General features: G+C 49.1%; 1 protein-coding gene across 5 annotated transcripts in view; it reads right to left on the reverse strand.

Moving 5' to 3' along the window:
* The window catches only part of LOC144151826 (solute carrier organic anion transporter family member 74D-like), a 166,923-nt gene that overhangs the window by 62,972 nt on the left and 81,819 nt on the right, over nt 1–22,132 (reverse strand). The window contains exon 1 of one of the 5 annotated variants that reach the window (XM_077682970.1): nt 2,100–2,196. The exons of the other annotated variants lie outside the window; for them this stretch is intronic. The gene's annotated coding sequence lies outside the window, so the exon portion shown is untranslated. Of the gene's footprint in view, nt 1–2,099; nt 2,197–22,132 lie in introns of those variants that run through there. 5 annotated transcript variants of the gene reach the window in all.

Raw genomic sequence — 22,132 nt, forward strand, 5'->3', positions numbered from 1 at the left:
CGTCTTCTCTCGGTCGCGGGACCCGTGGCGCCATCTGGCGCAGGCGCGGCACAACTCGTAGCACTTTCTTTGAAAAAGCGCCTCGAAAGCGCGGCAAATATGAAATAGGGATGACGCGCTTTTTTTCTTCGTTTTTTGCGAACTCCTCACGTGGCGCAAGCCTGGCCGACGCTGGGCGCTCCTCACGAGGCACACGCCCACGTGCGCTCGGTCTTTTTTTCTTTGTATTTTTTCTGGTAACGCTATACGGCCGGAACTGAAGGCTTAAACAGCGCTGCTGTTAAAATCACGCAGAAACTCCCCCTGGGAGTTATCTAAATGATGCGTCAGCTTTCTCTCGTGTTGTCGGACGCTTGGGGAAGGGGGGGTGGTGGGCGCAGTACGAGCGTTTCTGTCGCAAAGAACCGCCGTTCTTCATCCTCCACCTAGTAGGTCATGTGATCAAAAATAGGAGAGACAAAAGAAAAACCGACTACCGCCCTGATCGAGCTCGAACTTGAGTAGTGGCCCAATCAGCAGTACCCCTCCGCTTTTCTATTATGTGGAAAAGCGTCGCGTTTTCGCTGTCAGCACTGCCTCACGAAATTCGATATAGTGACGCTATCATCTATCATGCACGGCATGTACGGCGTACACCTACATGTAGGCAAGCAACGGTGATGGCTGTGAGAGCGATAATGCATATACAGTTTGCAAGTTAACATAATAATAGACAGCGCAACTGTGTTTAGTACTAAAACTAGAAGAGAAAACGTAAACTCGACTAAAATTACCCGGTATTCTTCACTTCAATGCTCACAGTTCGCTCGCATTTTTCGCCAGCGTTACTGTGTCCAACGGTGAAATTCAAATTAGGGGGTTTTACGCGTCGAGGCTAACCGAGGCGCGCCGTGCTGGACAACTTTGACTCCCTGCTGGGATCTTCATCGTGCGCCGAAATTTCGACACACGGACGTTTTTCGCTTCTCGCCTCCGTCAGAAAAACAGCCGCTGCAGCCGGCATCGAACCCGCGTCCTCGAGCTCAGCAACACAACGCCTCCGCCGCTGAGCCACTGCGGCGGGTCCTAAAGTGACATTAACAGTGATTTCAACTACAGAAGTCTGCTTACTTTGCTATCGCTAACTCCCGTTTCTATTTCTTCGAATACGTAGCAGCATGGTTACCAATTTTCAACGATATATTAGAATCGTGGTGATTCGCATAAGCTCGAGCTCTATACGCGCGCGTATACGTCGCCGACCTCTATACGCAAAACAACGCCGCGAATTCGCGGAACATTCGCGAAGTCGACAGTAGCACCCCGCTTCTAAAAAAAAAAAAAATTAAAGCCGTTCCCCTCAATGTGAAAGGTGTCGGAAATGCAGAGCAGTGATTCGCCATAATGGGCTGCAGCGCCATTATCCGCTCACTGCTGCATTTCAAATTTCCCGCCTTAGCAGTGCTCGCGCGCCCCCTGCCTGACACAGCGCCAGCGGGACTTCTGCTCTTTTTGTGCTTGCTTTTCCTCCCGAACGTGCCATCATTGCAACGCCACTTTTGTTCGTTTACTATCGTAAAAACCAACCCAACGAGCGTTCCTAACTAAATGAACGTGGGCGCTGCCGGTTAATTACGCATATTTTGCCTCAAACGTACCTGCAGTTTTCTTTGCGCTAAACAACAGGGACATGTATGACAAGCGCCAGCGGTTCACGAGGTTCGAACGGTTGTGACTATATAAACCGCTTAGCCTTCGAAACCTCTGGGTTACGCCGCGACGACAGCCGCTACGACGGAACGCTTGGGTCCAGCAAGCGAGCTACGACGACAAGGCGAGCCCCTAAAGTGCTCTGCCCTTAAAACAGCATCACGATAAGTGCACACGTGCTTCGCACGATGCACGAACCCTTGGAGCACGTGAAAGGCCACCATTGCGAAGCCGAGGCCCGCTGGGTATCGCGCGAAGGCTTCGCCGCGCGGCATATATAATAAACCTCCGCGCACCAAGAGCAAAAAGTGAAGGCATGTTTTGCGAGGCGATGAGGATTAGACAGAACGCGTTGCGCAACAGCACGACGCGGAATTAAATCGAGAAAAAATGTAGCCAGAAACGCTCACCCTTCCGTTCCCCGTGAAAGGCAACGCTGAGTAGAAGCTCTGCGAACGAACAAAACGACGACGTTCTCGCTAGGCGCTTCGTGTGGCCTTTCGGCGCGGTGCGTCACGTTAGGCGCGCCGTTTAACGAGACGCAGAAGGCGAGTGCGCAAATGTCAAGGCGCCCGAACGGCTTCGCCGCACAATGGCTGCGATTCACTGAAGCCCCGGCGCGAAATAGAAAAAAAAAAAGTGTACAGAATTTCCGAGAAATGTCCACAAATGTCTAATATGTCGCAAATCTCTAGTGCGCCGGTTCCCTTCATTCTGACTTATATGATTTTTTTTGTTTCGTTCTTATTCTATGGGTCCATTTACTTTATTTTTATTTTATTTATTTTTTAATACATGTAGTCAAATTGTTACTCAAATGAGTAGCCAAATTAGGCGACTTATCCTTTCGTTTTTTTTTTTTTGTTCGTTCTGTTTTCTACAAATGGTTTATATTTACACTATTATAACAACTGAACGTCTTAACTTCGTCAGTTAACCATTGTTTATTACACGTTCATTGCTTTTCACTATTTTTTTCGTCTTTCAGTTTGTAATTACGGCTTCTTTTTTATTTCTGTCTTAACCGCGTGAGGGCGGTCTATATATGATAGACTTCTTTTATTTTGTTAGTTCAACAGTTTTCTTTTTGCTTGTGTCTATTGGTTTTTAAATTTACTTTGACAAACATTCAACATTCGCACTCTTAAACAATTAGATGCGTTACCTTAGTTAATTATGCATTTTTCCGCAGATACAGGCGTTGCACGGTTGGTGTTCTGGGACACTCCACAAAGAATGCTTACGTAACAAAGAAAGTACGGGACGAAATGACATGATTTGTATACGAATACAGAGAGACCTGACACACTTACGATGGGTAAATGCAGCGGCAAATAACTTTACGGACGAAGGTGGACGACACACGGGGTACGGCACGCGCCAGCCAACTCTGCTAATTCGAACGAGTGGATATATAAAAAGGTGTGACACAAATAAAAATAATTATAATGGTACAGTAGCGCTATGAGCTCGCGTGGGGTAATAAAAGTCCGCGGACCTGCAAATAAATATTTCAGGCACGGCGTTTGATAAAGGTACAATAAGATAATGGCCGCGTGGCAGGTGAGGCATATTTCTATCCAGCCACTCAACTTCGAGGCGAAATGGACTCCTCCAAATTGAATACTGTGCGCAGTATACCTGTGTAGACCGGTTCGAGGCGACAATGTCTCGATATTGGATAAAATCTGTTTGAAGAGTAGTCTAATCGGTACTGACATTTAAGAAAATAAAATTCCACTGCTCATAACCAACACACCGAGCCTTGCTGATACTCCCAACGTCATTAACGTAGACATCAAATGGAAGCGGCCCTAAAATACCGTCCTTGGGCGCACCACTTGAAATGCTTACTATATATAGCTTCAGCTGCCGCCAGACTGCTGCGCTATCGCCTTATCGGCTCAACCTTCTGTTTCGGAGCTTCTTCAAGCCACCCGACAGACGTAATCGTGGCGCCATTCCTCCTGTTCAGTTTCCGCGAAAAGTGAATGCTGCGCTGGGCCGCCTCGCGGGAGCAGCCATTTGTCACTTGCACCACGACGAACGGCAAAGATAACGAAAGCGCAGAGGCCACTACCGCGGTGTAATCGAAGAAGCCGTGACTATTGCGCCGCCCAGTGCAACGCTTGCGCGGCGTATACGGCGGCGTATACGGTATAAGGCAAAAGTACTCCACTACGACGCGTTGTTTGGCAAGGTTGGTGCATACAGCTGTTGTAAGAAAATTAGAGCGCGAAGAGCACAGCGGTAAGAGAAGATGATGATGGTGGTTGGTGTTTAATGGCATTGGTGTAACCGCAGACTAAAACCTGTCAGTAAAAATAAACGTGAAACGAAACATAAGACAACGAAGGTGGTTGGTCGTAGAACTTGGTAGAGGGCCAAGTTCTAACTATGCGTGATAAGCAATGAGGTGTAAAAATGTAGCTTGTAACAGGTACTCAAAGACGCGCTCAGTTGAAACCACGGGGTCGTCACCCAAAAATAATGCCGGGTGGAGTAGAACATGTCTCTAAATCTGTGGGAAGCGTTTGCGTCGTGTTCTGTCGAGTGCTTTGCACTGAATTAGTACGTGGATTACTGATAGGTGCTCTCCACACACGCTACACAGAGGGGGTCTTGAAGAACAACGAGACAAGCGCCACTTGCCGTTGCACCCTCCGAGCTCTAATTTGTAAGCGAAGCTTATATGGATAAGGTTCAGCGTGTTTTCGAACCAAGCGAGAGATAGCGCGAGGCGTTGGAAAACGGACGTCCCTGTATCTGCGCATGCTTTATCAAGCACGCGTTCACCACAAAGTGGACCCGCCGGGGTGGCTCAGTGGCTAAGGCGTTGCGCTACTGAGCCCAAGGTCGCGGGCTCGATTCCCGGCCGCGGCGGCGGCTTTTCTGATGGAGGCGAAAAGCAAAAACGCCCGTGTGTACGAGATTTCGACGCACGTTAAAGATCCCCAGGTGGTCAAAATTAATCCGAAGCCCTCCACTACGGCGCGCCTCATCGCCTGCGCTGCGTCGGCGCGTTAAACCCTACAATCAATCAATCAATCACCAAAGTGGAACGCCGTTAACAACATACATAATTCGACGTCGAGCTTATACGTATCATTACTTCGATATGCATCTTGAACATATTACCTAATAACAGACACAGTTTGCAGCAATGGAAACGTGACTTATACGCTAAGGTTATACGTCTTATCACTTGTATATGCATCTTAGTAGATTAGTTGTCAATAGGTACCATTTTCAAAATCAGTAAAGTCAAAGCAGGAAAGTGTGCAGCTTTTTCTTAGAGATCGCCGCCATTAACGCTCAATACGAATATACCTTTCATCTAAGTTATATGTCACCTCTACATCGTGTGCTAAAAAGCTTCACCTTCACAGAGTGGAATGAATCATGATTTTTCAGAAAAGCGCACAGGCTCGCTTTCAGTGAGCGAAAATGTGTCGGATTTTTTTTTTCCCCAATTAAATCTAAAACTGGCCGTGTCTGTGCAGAAACCCCGCCAGCAGATGGAGCGTTGTCCCGATCGGCGGATGGCCTTGCCTCTTCCGTATCGGCAGCAAATTCAAGCCCTGTGTGATGCTTTGAAGCTGAACTATCGCTTTGTGAGTCGCTTACGTCTGCGTCCGAGTATGGCTCGTTTGCAGCGAAGCTGTATACCTATACCCTCCAACGGTTTCATCGCCGTGGGCAAGAACGATCTCCGCGGGCAATAACGCCAAGGCCTAAGACACCGAGCGCACGCGTCAGGCTAATCAGGCGTGCAGTACAGAGCTCGTAATTCGTTTAGGGAAACCATAAAGCAACATCTAAACCGTATTGTGGATGATAAGGTGCCTGTGAATAATTCGACCCTCCACCATGTGTTCCTTGTAAAGATTACGTTTGCAGATTATCTTTCAAGGCTAAGCAAGGCTAGTGTCACTAATAAAGCAGCTCCTGCCCAAGACGCCGAGCGCATTCGTCACGCTAGGCAGGACCCAGCATTTGCCGCCGGAGATGCCGAGCGCAGTGTCAGTAGATAAGTCATTAGAGCACCGCCACTGGGGCGCGTAAGTCAGCAATGGCGGCCATTTTATCGTTCATCAGTGTTGCGAAATGCTGCATCTATACGGCCTCGCCGTTAACTTCGACCGGGTCATTTGTTAACAACACTACCGGAGATGCAGCAAAACGGCATCTGTGGACACACTTCTGCTGCGAAATGCTGTTACACGCGTTATCTTTCATTCACATTCGGAACGACGTCAGTCGTGCGCAGCCGCAGAGCTGCAGGGAGGAAAAGCTAAGCCTACCAGAGTTGACCGACTAAAACGCATAAACAACAAAATGGACCATCGCAGTGTAAACAAATGCCCCCGCCCCCCGTAATGCGAGCTGACCAATGATCACGGCGGCGGCACGGAACTACAGGAGAAAAGAGTGCCGATACTCTGCACCCTTATCTAGTGACACTGTCCGAGCGCAAGCGACAAGCCCGCCGAGGCGACGAGAAACATTTCATACCCTCCTCCATCACCATTTGTAGTGGTTTGCAACGGCTTTGCTGGACATCCACTTTCGCAGGGCGAGATGGCGACCATTTTTTTTTTCACCTTTTATCCTTATTAATACCGCGCTCCAAATGCCGCATCGCTGCGCGTCGTAATCATATATGCACGATTGCGATTCCCCTTCGCTCGTTTCTGTAACGAGCGCAAGAAGCGTTCCCTGGGGGCTCCCGGCCGCTGGAATGGGTCAGCGCGATTGCAATTCATGTATTCCGCGACTCGCGAACCAATTACACTACACCGGGGCAAGCTTTAAGCGGGGCTAGCAGAGTCCCCCCCTGCAGATTATTGGGCGCTAAGCCGTCAGGCGAGATTCCTCCCCGCGCATTGCGTGCAAATGCGCGCGGCGTGTTGCGACACGCCGCCAAGTGAAATGCCAGATGAGGCCCTGCCAGACCGAGCGATTGTGCGGTTAGGGTCGGTTAACCCACAATCATGTCACCGCTATTACGGGTACTCCCCGCCGACTATATATGTACCTACTAGTTACGGAGCCGCCGACGCCCGCGGCTTGTGTTTAGTTAGGTTTAGCCTCATTCCACCCGAGGAGCCGATGCGCGGCAGTGGGCCACACTTGGGGCGTAGCTGTCGCGGAATTACCCGCTATAAATAAAATACACTCTCCACGCGTGTGCGCGTAATTACAACAAAAAGCTGGGCGAGTTTGTGTGCGCTTGCATGGCTGAACGGCGCGACAACATCAAGGACTGAAGGAAGATTACGATGCGAAATCGCTGAATCGCAACGATTTTTTTTTATTTTCATGACTAGCGCATCGTATACGGAGGGGGGAGGGGGAAGGGGGGGAGGGGTTCATTCCTAGTTTGTTTTTCAGAAGGCGTGCCGTTGCACACTTTAATTCGTCATTAGTTTACCAGACACGGTGGTCGCTACGAACGCGGTTAATCGTACAATGTGTAGCGGGGAAATACCGTAGATCCCCGACATAACGACGTCTTCAGTACAGAAAACTGATTTCGTCATAAGCGGCACTTCGTTAAAAGGGGTATGATTTGCTATCCCTGCGTTGCAGCAAGGACCGGAAAAAACTTCGAATAAACCCAGAATTCGAGTAAATCGATTTCGTTGTAACACGAGTTTGCAGTGCACATTTTTTTTTTTAATTTTCAGTTCTCTTTTTAAAGGACATAGTCGCAATGACGAACTTCAATGCAGCCTCCCTGGAGACACGGACTCTACAGCGAAGTAAACGGAAGAAGATGATGGTGGTAGGCGCCCTCCACGAGCAACGATTTCCCCCCAGCACCTTCCCTAAAAGCGAAAACAGCAGCAAATAGGGCACAAATGGTGAGTGACGTCACTCTCTCCCTTTCACTGACCACCCGGCACGGCTGGCAGCGGCCACACACGCCGAGATAAAAAGCCGTGGCACAAAGAAATGGAACAGAGCGAGAGGAAGAGAAAAAAAGCGAAAGGAAAATAAAGACGGACGGACGGACGGACGGACGGACGGACGGACGGACGAGAAACGCGGCGATGTAGGGCAAAAATGCAGTGAAAAAATATAGAGGGCGGAGACCCGTCTCTGAAGGCCATCAGATATACGCATTCTATACTCTGCTTGTGCGGACATTGTAGCCCATAAATCGAACGTACGAGACAGAGAGACAGTGGGATCGCCACTCACGCTTTCAAGTTGCAGCCCTACTTCCCGGAGTGACGACGACCTGAATATGCGGTATATGGGCGCCTCGCCCGCAGTGCAGGCGAAACCAAACGCACCGCAACTTGGCGGCCCGCATGCAGTTATAAGTGACAGGCCTCGCAACCTCGTTAGGTTTTCTCTTTGTTCTTTTTTCTTTCTTGCGGAACAGCCACAGCCTTTGCCGAGCAGCCTCTACGCCGCGCGACGGTGTCAGTCTTGTCGCCTACTTCCTTGAGCCAGGGTTTCTGTATTCGTAGCGAAGACGATGACACTTCCCGCCTCCAGTGGCGCAGCTTGGCGCGGTTTCCTGTATCTGCAAACACGCCGACTGCGACAATGCGGGGACGAAAGTGGATGGCATGGATAAAGGTGCTTCGCCGGAGCACGGTGACTTGTACTAAGACTTCGGTGCCTTTAAAAGGACCCTGCAACACTTTTTCCCGACTTTTTTTCTAAATCTTAAATGTTTGCAGAACGTAGCCAACCAACCCGTCCAGTACTTAACTTAGATTATGGGGTCTCAAAGTATACCTCAGCCAAATGTTACTGCTCTCTGCCCATCAGATAACTTGGAAACTTGCTCAAAAGAGCTTTCTCTTTTTCCCGGTCATGGCGTTCTTCGAGCGCTGGCATTACGCTGTTACAGCGGTGTAGCGGCTATTGGTTCGGTCGGCTTTCCTGCAGTTGCAGCAATGAACTTATTCGACAGCCACTTCAAAAAGAAAGCCACAAAAGCAAAGCAGAAACGGTAAGCGTATCTGCTGCGACGAGCAAATCACGCAGTGCCGCTCCGTGCTAGCGAATAACTGTAGCTTTATGCTTCCAGGCGCGAAGGAAAGAGTGAAAGCGTTCATCGGAAGTGCTACAGAGTCCCATTAATAAAGAAAGTTCACCGAGGTTTGAAGTTCGTTTCTCACTATACCGTGCTGAGAACAGCTAGCGTACAAGCCTACTACGAACAGACTACGCCAGTGCTGTCGATCTCTATTCCTCTGCCAATTTTTCTGCGCACTGTTACTCTACTTTCGAGGAGCATTTAAATTTACCCAAGGTGACGACTGGGCGGGTATTTCTCAGCTTCAAGAACAGTCTTCATATTCTCAGGAAGTGTTACCCCTGTTAGCTTGTATGAAAGACCGCCCGTTATCGTTCAAAATCACGTGCCCTGGATTATAGGCACGTCAATCAGCCTTCACAACTCGTGACGTAAAAATGAAGTCACGGTACGCAAAATTGTCGCGGGCGACGATCTAGACGGTCAATCTCAACGTCGTTTTTTTTTTTTTTTTTTTCATTTTCTACGCTTACGCTATTGTCGGCCAGTTCAGCGCTTTTGCCGACAAGACACGTTTAAATTTATAGCTCGCTTGTTTACACCCACTGTTTATTTATACTTTATACACTATCTATACCTTTATGTATACGTTTATATACACTAACGTGTTTCTCGCGCTGCGTAACCCTTTAAAAGACGAGGTTCACCACCCCACCCTCTCCCCCTTCAAGACGTCATCGATGATACAGTCGCCGCTCCGGAAGTCACGAATCAAAAGCCCCCATACCAGGCTAGCTATATATACGTCCGCTGTCGGCAGAATTTCGAACTGGCGAACTGCCCGCCAGCCATCGACGGCTAAAAGGAAGAGCTTCTCTCCTCGGCGGTGCCGGTTCACCGTTAATTTAGAGCGCCGAGCACGCAACGCCGACGCACTGCCGTTCCCAGAATAGCGAGGGGCCCACTGCGGGCGAAGGAAACCAGCGCGCTTCGGCCGCTGCAGCACGCCGCGCGAAGAGCGCCAGCCGTTCTGCGGCGCGTACGGAACTCGTTTTCATCGCAGATCGGGCAGCCTACAGCCCCATCACACACATTAGTGCTGGGCGCGATGCCAGCACAGGTAATGCGGCCACAGATGTTCCTCGAACATTGATTTCACGCCGAGATTAGCGTTGATTGAGATGGCGCGGTAATAAATTTCTATTACGGGAGCCGTATCTCGCGGCGGGAGAGTCGCGCAACGTCTTACAAGGCGCAAATTGTCCGCCACGCGTCTCCCTCTTCCTCCTCTTACAGCCAGCGATGCTCTCGGCGAACAGCCGGCTGGCTGGCTGCGTTCGAGAAGACGAGTTAGACTCTCAAGGTCCTTCCGAAGACGTCGAGTACGCACATGCCTCGAGCACCGCGAACCGTTCCAGTTCGGCTTCGCCAACTCCAGAAGACGAAGCGCCGCTCCACGCACTTGAGAACGCGACGCTTATCGCTGATACCGATATATAGGAACGGGCTCGCGCTTGAGTGTGTGCGTGATTGTAAGTGGAATAGGTAACGGTGAGGAGACTAGGATGGATGGATAGTAGATGCATGAAATTCGCACGAGTAGCACGACTCATTCCATTAGTGAAACGAGTTCCAGCGACAAGGTTAATTCAAACCCCAAAATTTCGTTCCATCTAGGAGGCATGCGGGAAATGATTGATGCATGAATTAATCTATTTTTTATACAACATTCCCCTCTAAAAATTTAGTCACATTATAATTTAATACAGCGTAACAAAAGCGGCCAAACATTTCTTTTTATTGCAGTTGCTGTTGCTCCCTGCTTCGCCGCGCAGTAAGCTCAACCACGGGGCACAGGAGCTGTGCAAAGAAGCCAACCTTCTTTTAGAGGAGGGGAGCGTTTGGAGGGGCGATTGGGATGCGGGTGGAACTAGGGCTTCATGCCCAATAAGCACAAGTAATTCATGCCCAATTGATGCTTCATGCCCAATTAGCACAGAGTGCTGCGAAAAACACGGAGCAAGAAATAAAACAATAAACCAGGCTTGGAAAAGCAGATTCGCGAAGACCCTCTCGAAGTCTGCGTTAGGCAAGCCTCTTTTCGAAAACAAGCCGACACGCCAGGACTGAGTGCCATCCTCCGCCTTATATTTACGTTTGTCGCCTATAACGTCCTGAGAACGAATACTTCACCGCAGTTATCACATTCTACGTCACATTAATTATCATCGTTGTCGTCATCATCATCATCATCACCATCGACAACAACAGTCCCTTTGTGTCCAGTGCAGGACGACGGACTTTCCAGAGAATTCCAACCACTCCCATCGCGAGTTTTACGCCAGTTCATACATTGTCCCCGAATGTCCTTATCGCATCCCTCCATCGGACCCGTTACCACCTCTTCTTTCGTTTCCAGTAGCTTGGTAGCCAGTACTTTAAACGGGCGGTCCACCTTAAAGCAGCCACGAAGAGAAAATACAACTTCGTTTAATTTGAAAGAACTAGGATTCAGTACCTCACTCAGCTCCATTACAGCCACAAAAGATGTTTTTTAACAAAAAAACAGCAAGAAGTATTTAAAAACTTTCAAATTTTGCGCCACAGTGACGTGTTATGAGCAAGAATGACGTCATACGGGCCAACAATAAAACATAATTTTCAGTGCGTTAACTGCACGTTAGCATTCAAGTGATGCGGTCAAATGGAACGAGAGGCCCCATTACAGACGTCCAGTCATCAGTCGTCGCGACAGGTCAGTTAGGCGGCCGCCAATCGCACAAACAAGGTTTCGTGGCGTCATAGAAAAGTTGCGGGAAATTGGCTAGGGGGTCGCGACTGCTTCACACGTTTTCTTTAATATCTCCGTTATTTGTTCGAAGATTGCGATGATATTGGTATCATTGTTATCGGTACTAAGCACTCTTTCTAATAAACCCAACTTGTATTTTGTCTTCATGGCTCCTTTAAATGACCGGGCCAACCGAGCTTCTCTCGCTCAATATTAACTCATTTGCTTTCCGCCCGAGTTTGTTCTTTATAATCTACGAGCCTGCTTTTTTATCCTTATCATTCTTCTTTACATGGCCCGCTGGGATGAGCTGTTTTCTTTTCTTTTTTCCTTAGGCTGCTTCGTGTGACTGCATGTTTTTGCTCCAGTTCACCAGAAGCATACGTTGGCTGCATACAAGTGTGACAGAGGTACACCAGTAGCCGATGTACTTACTGTTCAATACTTCGGAATACCTTCCGATTGTAGACCATCCGATACTAACTGTGCTTTGAAATCCTTTTTCCGCGATTTGCATTACCGCTTAAGCTTTCCCGAGACACTAATAATCATCCACACCGAGTACTTAATTACCTAGATTCAAGGGGTTTTATTACGTTCGATTTCCTGGCGTTCATTTTTAGCCCAATAACTCGGCCTTCTACCTGGAGTTCTCGAAGCACGTTCTGTATGTGCTGACTGGACTAAGTAATGTCCGCAAATCTCCGCTGGTTCAAGCATCCTACATTTATTTGTAACCCTGACTTTTTCCCGATGAAGCTACCTAAACACGCCCTTTATAGGTGGGCTTTGACTAATTTCGGAGAGATTGCGTCTCCTTGTCTGACACCCTTCCTGACAGGGAATTTCTTAGTTCTCGAAGAGAGAAGTACAGCGCCTGCTTGTCCTTCAACACAGCTGAGGTTCCTCCTCTCGACGGTCTCTCAATGCTTTCAACACGGCAGCGGACCAGAGTCGGGTGCCTTTTCGTAATACACTAATTCTATATACAGGGGTTCATTATATTGCACAATTTCCCGACTGCCTGGTTGATGGGGTGAGCATGATCTATAGTTGGGATCCCTCCCCTAAAGCCAGCCTGCTCTCTCGATGGTCAAAACGCCAGGGTGTCGCTTTTGCGAAAAAAAAAAGCATTACTTTTGTGAACAACGTACACACAGGAAACAGTACGCCGATGGGCCTGTAAATTTTGAGCTCTCTGAATTAAGAAAAAACGGAACACACGAACGCCAAAGACAAGCGTTGCAGCGGTTTTCTTAACCACCGTTACGTTCCTTTTTATCTCCTCCGTAAACCACGAGGAGGATGAATACAAAGCCACACCAATCACCACCGAAACGAATGTCAATGACAAGGTAAATATCACCTCAAACACGAGCAAATCGTGCCTAGCATTAGCCTGTCCCGCGCTGAACGAGGACCTCTTCCGGTTACTGGCACACGACTTCTATACAGCACTCGTTACCATTCGATCATTTCACCCGCGGCTCCCCCTGGCGCTAAATGTTATCGCGAAAACCTTTCGGATGCCCTTCACAGAGAAACGCGTGCAGCTGGGGCAGCATTCGCGCAAAAACTAACTATCCAAAGGGCGAGTCGATTCATCGGCCTTGACACTGGCTACTGTCGTTAGGAGGCTATTGGTGCCGTGGTCCTTAGAAAGATTCCCCAGAAGATCCCTAGAAATCTTTCTATGAACCATCGCGGCGCACTCCGTGGCATCTACATAGACGGAGAGAGAGAGAGAGAGAGAGAGAGAGAGAGAGAGAGAGAGAGAGAGAGAGAGAGAGAGAGAGAGAGAGAGAGAGAGAGAGAGAGAGAGAGAGATTTCTTGCAGGCGTAATCTGTCTCCACCCGGCGCTGTCGCTAAGTGCGCCCCATGATGTCGAAACAACCAGGTTGGCAGTTCCGTCGGCACCTGCTGCGAGGAGCAGCTGCCGCCACCCATGCAGCAGCAGCGGCAGCAGCAGCCGCTCGGTTTCAAAACGCGCGCCCATCGGCGAACGACGCCAGCGAACAATGAGAGTCCCCCCGTAACAAAAAGCTGATGTATACGCAAGCATACACCGAGAGTCCGTTTTCAAGGACGCGCCGGCGACGCAAGCGAAGCAGTCCATGAAATTGCGAATGTCTCCGGCGAATTTTTAACTGAACTTAGCAACGAACGACGATGCGACGTCTTTTAAGGTATACCCCCTCCCTCATGAGACGGTGGCTAGAGCTCGGTCGCGACGACAGTGTTATCCAGTGCATTGCTCCGGCTGCCTTTATTGATCGCCTATTGTATTCTTTGTCGTCGCTGCTCTTTTTTTATTCTTGTCTTGGTCTGCAGCCCCGTTAAAAACTACCATTACGTGCTCTCAAATTGTTCTTCTTTTCTTTCTGTGGGAACTTGACATTCTACTCGCAGAAGCCTTCAAGCCGAGTTTATAATAACCGCATTTATAATTACCATAACCGAATAAAAAATACATCCGCACTTTCAGACTCGGGAGCTTGATTTAACGGCGGTTGGAAATTTAATAAGGCTCTTTCTCGTAGCTCGCTGTTCCCGAACAGCAGCTGCGTTAATCTAAGCAGATGTTTGCCAGACCTCTAGTCTGCCCTGGCTCTCGTCGTCATTCGGTTATGCTATATACGCTCCTCTTGCTCCCCCTTCCGCTTCATTCCCATTTCCACCTCTCTCTCCCAAGAAAAAAGAAAAAGGAAGTAAGCAGTCAGGGCCCTTGGGAATGCCCTTTCAAAATTAGATGAAAAACACCGTCACTGACTGTTTCATAGGTGCGTGTTTTTACTGGTTTATTGCGAGACGCGGAGCAACAGCACAACGCTGTAAGTTAAGCCTACGTGATTAATTATTGTAATTACGATACTGGGTAAAATGATTAATGAGTAAGTTTGACTTATGTTGTTATACAATGAAACGAATGCAGGCACAAAGAAGGCTGCCCGAAGGTAAAAACAGTAGGGAGGGGGAAGAACCTAATCACATAATTAATTAATTTGACTATTGAAAAGCGTAGCAAATAAAACGTTGCTCTCGCACCTTTTTGAATTGTTTGTTCTGAATGCCGCGGGAGTTACTCGAAGCGGACAGAGGGCCGGGTTTAAAAAAAACCTTGAGACGGCTGTTTGATGCCATTTAAAAATTTCAATTTTATCCTTCAATTTTAGGGGCCACGCACTGGGAAGCTGTTTAGGCTCGGCACGTCCGATAGCGTCCCTCAATCCGTCACTTTTGCTACCTCCAACTTCGCATTCAGAGTTTCCCTCTAACACCGATCTTCCCACAACGTAGGTAACAACCGCAATGAATGCAGATAAATACCCCGCACAGTGGAAATTTGGAACACAGACGCCCGCCCCGGTAGCTGAACTATAGGTAAAGCATCGGACGGACTTGCAATCTGCGAATTGTTGGTTTGAATCCCACCAGAGGCGCATGTTTTGTAACTTTTTTTTTTTTGTAACATTTCAAAACTTCCTGGAAAAGAAAGGTCAAACTACTTCGCCTGTGCTTTTCTGGACGATCTACACTGCTGGCTTTCCTTTCTGTATTCCTTCTACTTGTAATAAACTGCGGCCGGTTCCCAGGATGTCATGTTTATTCTTCTACAAAGAGAACAGCGCGAAAGGAACGAAGCACACGACAAAGCACAAGACGTTCCTTTTGCGCTGTTCTCTTCTTTGTAAACATGAACCATTGATCCGATTGATTATGAGGTTTAACGCGCCGACGCTGCACAAACGATGTGGCGCGCCGTATGTGGAGGGCTCCGGATTAATTTTCGAAATCTCGAACATACAGGCGGTTTTTTTTTTTTTTTCGCCTCCATCAGATGTAAACATGAACCAACTTGCCCAAGCGCCAACCTTAGCACGCTTTATTCTTCTAGCTTCCCTTCTTCTTCCGCATCTTGCAGTCGGCTGCCGCTCTCTTAGCTGTCGTAGTGGATTGACCGCCGACCGTGCTAATATATTTCCTTTAGCACAGCGGCGCGCCTCTACACTCGGCCATCCCTGTACGCGTATATATACAGAAAAGAGACATTTTGCATATCTCCGAAATCGTTTTCGTGGACCGCGTCTTGAGCTTCTGCATTCAGTTTTCGGCCTTCCGTGTCTGCTGGCGATGTCCGCGGACAGGCTTCGCTGTAAGCGGTCAGAGCCCCACCGAACGCGCGCGGCTATCGATTTCTGCCCACACAACAACAGCGTTCGAGTAGAGTGGACGCGCCGTTCTGCTCTGGCCGGGCAACAACAACGCGTCTGCTCTTCAGGAACCGCCTGCCACGCATACGGACTTATGCCTAAGTTCCGACGCAATATGTATACACGTAGTTCTGTGTGCTGCCGCTTTTATAAAGCTCCTGCATTGCCACCGCGTTGCATGTGCTGAGATGGTGCACACAATAAGCGGCGGCAGTGTCGCTATGCACCCTTGCAACACGGTGTAGCATTGTAGCCAAAGACGCGCACGTTGCACCGATCGAAGGGGCGCCCGGAGCCTTCGTTTCTGGGCCCCGCGTTCATCTCCAAGGTGGCGATTGCGCGTCCGTAGGCTAATTCTCGGAGGACGCGAGGGAAAGCGAAAGGGGGGCGTCCGACGTGGCGATGACTACCCAAGGTCGGTCGCTAGCCCCCACCGCTGTAGGGTATTCCCCGGCCGGCGTCTGGGCGCCACATGAAATGGGCTGCGCCCTGCCGTTGTCAACAGCCTTGATCCAGTAACGAGACCTCTACCCCGCGCCGGGCGTCGACACTCCGCGAGCGAGGAGGAATTAGTGCCAAGGCGGGCGACTGTCTTACCGCGGCTTCCAGTAATGTGGAATTACAGTATACAAGCAACGACTGCGAACACATGTCGATGACGCCCACTAGACTACAGCAGCCGTTCGCTCCCCTATATGATTTAATTACACGTACGCAGAAGCGGACCCGTGTGATTTGTTTTAAGATTAAGTAGAGGGGGATGATCGTTCTTAAGAACCAAATATATTTGTGGCATTTTGTGAATTACAATCTTTAAGATTACAATTTCCTTCCATTAGTGCCGTTTTTTTTTTTTTTTTTCGTGCAGTCGTGCCGTCATATATCAGTTTGTCCGCAAAACCATAACAGCATAAATATCTGCTAGCGCTACGTAAAAGGCGGTGCATGCAACTTTATTCTTACACGACGGACACGAAAATAATGCAGCGGAAGCAACACATGCTACTTACTAGAACTAGATAGAACTAACATCCCTTTGATAACAGCAACCTCACGTTTAAACAGCAGAGAAAATGGCGACACTGCTCACGATGAAGCGGACGCGATGCCCACGATTACGACGAGGCCATTTCTTTCAATCTATAGCAATTTTTCGAAAATGTGACAAGCTAAAACAACAAGCATGGCATCGATATTCTGTGGCCGATATTAAAGTGCATGTACGTTTCTTGTCAAACTTGTCGCAGATTTCAAAGCCCCGTATAGCAAGACATCTATTTTAAATAACATTATTCCGACAAGAAAGGCGGTCCATTCGCGCCGATCTTAAAATAGTCTGTAAACAAGTACCATAGGTTCCAAACACGGGTCCCGATTTATCTCTGTACGTACGAAAGTCAAATATCAAAGAACGAAAAAAAAAATAAATAAAGCCGTTCCACTCAACGTGAAAGCTGTCGGAAGTGCAAAGCAGTGATTCACCATAATGGGCTGCAGCGCCGTTATCCGCTCACTGCTGCCACCCAATGCATTTCAAATTTCCCGCCTTCGCAGTGCTCGAGCGTCCCCTGCCTGAAACTGCGCCAGCGGTAGTTCTGTTCTTTTTGCGCTTGCTTTAATTTCGTGTGCTGGAGCCTTTCTGCGTCGACATCATTTTGAACGCGCCATTTCTTTCTTGTGCGACCTCTTTTTTTCGCTTGCTATAGTAAAAACCAACCCGACGAGCGTTCCTAACTAAATTAACGTGGCGGCTGCCGGTTATACACGCAGACTTTGCCTGAAATGTACTTGCAGTTTTCTTTGCGCCAAATAACGGGGAGATGCATGACAAGCGGCTGCGGTTTACGAGGTTTGTACGGTTATGACTATTTAAACCACGTGGTTTTCGAAGCCTCGGCGTGACTTTCTGACGCCGGTACAGAAGGCTCTACTTGAGTCCCTTAGCTATCTAACTTCGCCTCCTGATTCCGGCAGTCGCATGGACCGTTAGCGAGCTAAGACGGCAAGGCCAGCCCATAAAGTGCTCTGCACTTAAAATAAATCGACAGCGGCCGCCGAGTGGGCCTTGGTGGGACTGTCAGAGACAGCTGCTAATGCTGAAAACCACTGTTAGTCACGCGACACACGTGCAGACGCACAGCGATATTCAAGTACGATTGTTAACAAGGTGTTACAGTATACGGTCGGTATACAGAAGAGAATAAGCACTGGCAATGGGTGTCCATGGTTTCCTATAGCCTCACGAAAGTGTCGAAATGAATCGTTACAGTTACATCCTAGATTGATATGCAGAGGAAGATAGTGGTGTGTAATTATCATCGTCATCAAAATCTGGCTTTTTCGTCTCTTGCAGGACCAAGGAGTCTTCTGGCTCATCAATTATCTGCATTCCTTTAAGAATGTTGGGAGAAATTCTTAACCCCTACATCAGCGGTCTGAAAAAAAAAAGGGGGTAGGGGGTATGTGGGCGTTGCCCTTTTTCTCCTATGACTGCCACTGCTTTTAGGGCGAACATCTAAAGGCAACCCTCTTCCACACCACAAGCCAAATTCAAACAGAACGAAGACTCCCCATCAGCTTTCCAAAGGCAATAAGCGGAAAGGGCACAGTAGCCCACATTTTATTAGAGTGTGCGCATAATGCAGACCTATCACCCTTTCCTTCCCCCTCACCCTTCCTGAGCCGTGGGAGAACCTGACCCCCAGCGACCACCTGGACGCCTGCAGCAACTCCTGGCATCCATGGAGCATCGGTCGTTCGGTCATCACTTGGATACCGGGACTGGGGAACCACTCCCACTTCATGGCTCATTAAATGTATACTACTACTACTACTATACGCATCAAAGAGAATTCACTTTTCTTTGCATACTGGGTGACCCAGCACGCTGTCTGGAACAAGGGCTTCAGGTACGCAACGAGAAACGCTCGGTTTCGAAAACGTTTGAGCCAGTCAGTACACCCCACTTGTTTTTACCCGTTGAACACGTTCAGTGGGACTAAGTGAACATAAAGCGGCTCCCGTCTTAAAATTTACTTAGGGTTGTTCCTTTCCGGGTAAAACCCGATTCCATCCCATTTTTACACCCCGAACACGTTTCGGGTTAAACCCGATTTCTTCCCTAATGGACCGTTTTAAAGTAGCGATCTGCACCATCGTGCGCTGACGGTCCACCGTTCCTCAACCAGTATACTTGCTGGAAGCAAGCCCCACGAACACAGATCTCGAACTCATTGAGTATTGGCATGACTCTACCGATAGCTACGGCAGGCTGGTAAATGGGGCACTGACAATGTTGTGCCTAACAAATGGAAGCTGTGATGTCGAGAGAACTTTCTCCCGGCTGAGATACGCTCAACGATCGGACGGGTCTCGAATGGAGACCGACATGTTGCGCATGCAGATGACAATGTATGTAAACGAGGATGTGTAAAAAATCGATGACAAGCTTTTCGTGAATAATATTGTTACGGGGATAAGCAGGCGAGTAAGAGGCGAAGTGGGGTTTATTCACAGTAATGGCGGTGGTTCACCGGAGAGCGTGCAGCCAACATCGATTCCGCCCGAAAGAAGCGCTTCGTTCCCTTCTTCATCGGCCGTGCAGCTGGCGGGGAGGATTTGCCCGTACAGTGAAGCAGTCCTGACATTTTGTGTAACAATATGCTTAATTTCTTGGAAGTTATTAATGCTCTTTACTGTCATCATTACTGCTTCATTTCCAAACAAACGCCATATTTCGGAGAGTATATTTTCTAAAAAAACCCTGATGTACCCCCGATTACCAGCTTGAAACAAACACCAATTTTAACGCGTTAAAGTTAGGGAACTCGTAATACCTTCTGATAAAATAAGCTGAATGAATTGCTTGCGTATCTCTAGATCTAACCCGAAAAAAAAAAACGAATTTCGGAATGGTTTTACAAAAAAAGAAACCGGTTTATCCCCAATTAGCAGCTTGATAAATAGCACCCGTTTTAAAAAATATGTAAAACCCGAAAGCGAACAACCCTACATATACTGCGACCCCAACAAAGATCTCCGCAGTCGCAATTCGCCGGACATTCTCTCCCAGCAGAACATCAATTGGTCCGTCTTCCCGGAAAAATCCTACCGTAAAGAAATCGATATTTGGTTTCTTATAGCCTTGTTCACTCTATATCCCCCCCCCCCACCCACCCCAACCCCCAATATTAAGGCAGGAGACTTGCAGGCGGTGTATATCAACAGGCCAATTTTGCCCACCGCATTCTTGAGCCCCCCTCCCCCCCACTTCTCCCCCCAAAGATTATCCCCCTCTCCTTTTTTTAAAGCGAAGCTTTCTCTGCTTCACTCATGGCAGAAACCGTCCCGTTACCAAAACGTATACTGCAGGAAAGCCGACTTTACATAATGAATTTCACAAAACGATGATGAGAAGCGAAGTCCCGTCAAGCGCCTCAAGAAAAAAGAAAACGCTTCCCGCGGTGGGAATCGAACCAGGGTCTCTCGCGTGATGAAGCAGACGTCTCTCCGACTGCGCAATTCCGACACGGTCGAAGCAGCTTTGATTTAAAGGGAAGCTTTCTTAATCTCACTCATGGCGACCGTGACACCTACAACTCCAACGACAGTGAACGAATCCCTCGTGGGAACGCTGAGCGTTTCAACCATCGCTGTCGTTAGGCAAAGGGACGCGAGGCTTTCTTTCTTTTCTTTTTTTTAAATACGAAAACAGCGTTTGAAGTTCCCGCCGAAACTTGACCATTCGGTGCAGCTCTAAGAAACTCTAACGGTAGGCTGATGGATCACACTACATTTTACGCCGGGAAGGCCAAGATTACACTAACTTCGCAGCACTACACCCACTAAACTAGGCGGGGCGCTTTGCCGCTCGTCGAATTTATCGCCCTCAAGCGTCAGCGTAGACTGCAAAATAAACTCGGTTCCCTTCCTTACGGCGACACAAGCGCGTGAGTTATCCGTTCCCCACCGCGTCCAATTTCCCTCACTCCCGGAAAATGGTGAAATAGCGAACACAACGTCGTACGCGTATATAAACAGAAGTCCAAAGCACGTAGCACACCGCCAATTCGCTTTGAGCAGCGGATATAAGCGTAACCGACAGATCCGACGCCAGCCAGTGCCCGTTCTGACGGCATATTTTACGATGACGTAGCACTAAGATCTTGGGTGCTGCTTTTGAGCAACACAGACGATGGGACGGACCACGTGGGCCGCTTGAGTAGTATATACTTTTCCCCACGGGATTTTTTTTTTTTTCTCAGTACCACACGAGAGGATTCAGTTTCTCCAACAGTACGCGCAGGCACAGTTGCCCCGCTCGAGGGTTCACATGACACAACGGAAACGGACGGTTTGCACGTAGCAGCGCGTGTTACATAACGGCGTACCGTACTACTCAACGTACTTAACGCACAGTGCGCGCACAATAAGCGGAGCTCTCAGTGTCATCGGGGCCGAAAGATACGGGCAATGAAGAGTGGTGGGAAAGAAAGAAAGAGGGCGTCGGTTCTGCCGTAAGGAGGGCGTGCGGTAGTTGGGCATCACAGCGGCGGCACAAGACGACGTGCGACCTTGGATAGTGACAGCCCCCCCGCGCTCAGTCTAGACAGCTCAGCGGCAGTGGCGGCGGCCGAAGAGGAGAGGACTCGTGATACCGGCTGCTGTTGCCGCACCGAACAACCCGTATCCGCTCGGCCGTGCACGCTCTTCCAACGCGCGCCAGATAAGCAAGCCCCTCTACACGGCACCGTTACTGCATAACCGATGTTTTGCCCCCGTTCCTTACAACCGACTTGGAACAGTAGAGGGGGTAAAGGGCGTCCCTGAGGGACACCAACGAAGACAGGAAAATAAAACGGAACCTGGGACTAGAAAGAGATTCCCCGGCATTGCTTTTACCTGGGAGGTGTTTCCGCTTCTCCCCATGATACACTGCGGGCGCCTTCTGTCGTCGAGTGCCGCCCGCGGCTTGGCTCGGCTAGGAGTTTGTGCGCCCGCCGCGAATAAGCCGCCCCTCTGGAAGTGGCGTAATGCGGGACGCGAAGCAGCGCGATCTGACGGGTAGCGAAAAACCGAGTAAACCTCCCCCTCACCCCCCCCCCCCCCCTCCTCCTTCCTTTTTCCTCTTTATGAAGGACTGTCACGGAAAGGGGTTTGAGCTCTCGAGCATCAAAAGCTTAGCGAAAAGCCGTTGCGGTGCTGCGCCACACGCACAACCTGGCGCCAGCGTGATAGCGTCGCCGCCGCGCGCTTTTCAAGGATACGGACGAAGGAAGGCCTCACTATCGTCCCGGCATATTCCTCTCCTCCGGAAGCACGCGGTGTACGGATGAAACAGATGCTCATCGTTCGGCGTGTAAAGCATCAACGGTGGAAATTGTGCCAGCCGTCTGCTTCGCCGTCTGCTTCGCCAGTCATGGACGTCATAAATGAGCGCC

Source organism: Haemaphysalis longicornis, unplaced genomic scaffold (genome assembly GCF_048455015.1).
Source record: "Haemaphysalis longicornis isolate Haplotype H1 unplaced genomic scaffold, Haemaphysalis longicornis Haplotype H1 scaffold_9, whole genome shotgun sequence".
Taxonomy (NCBI): Eukaryota; Metazoa; Arthropoda; class Arachnida; order Ixodida; family Ixodidae; genus Haemaphysalis; species Haemaphysalis longicornis.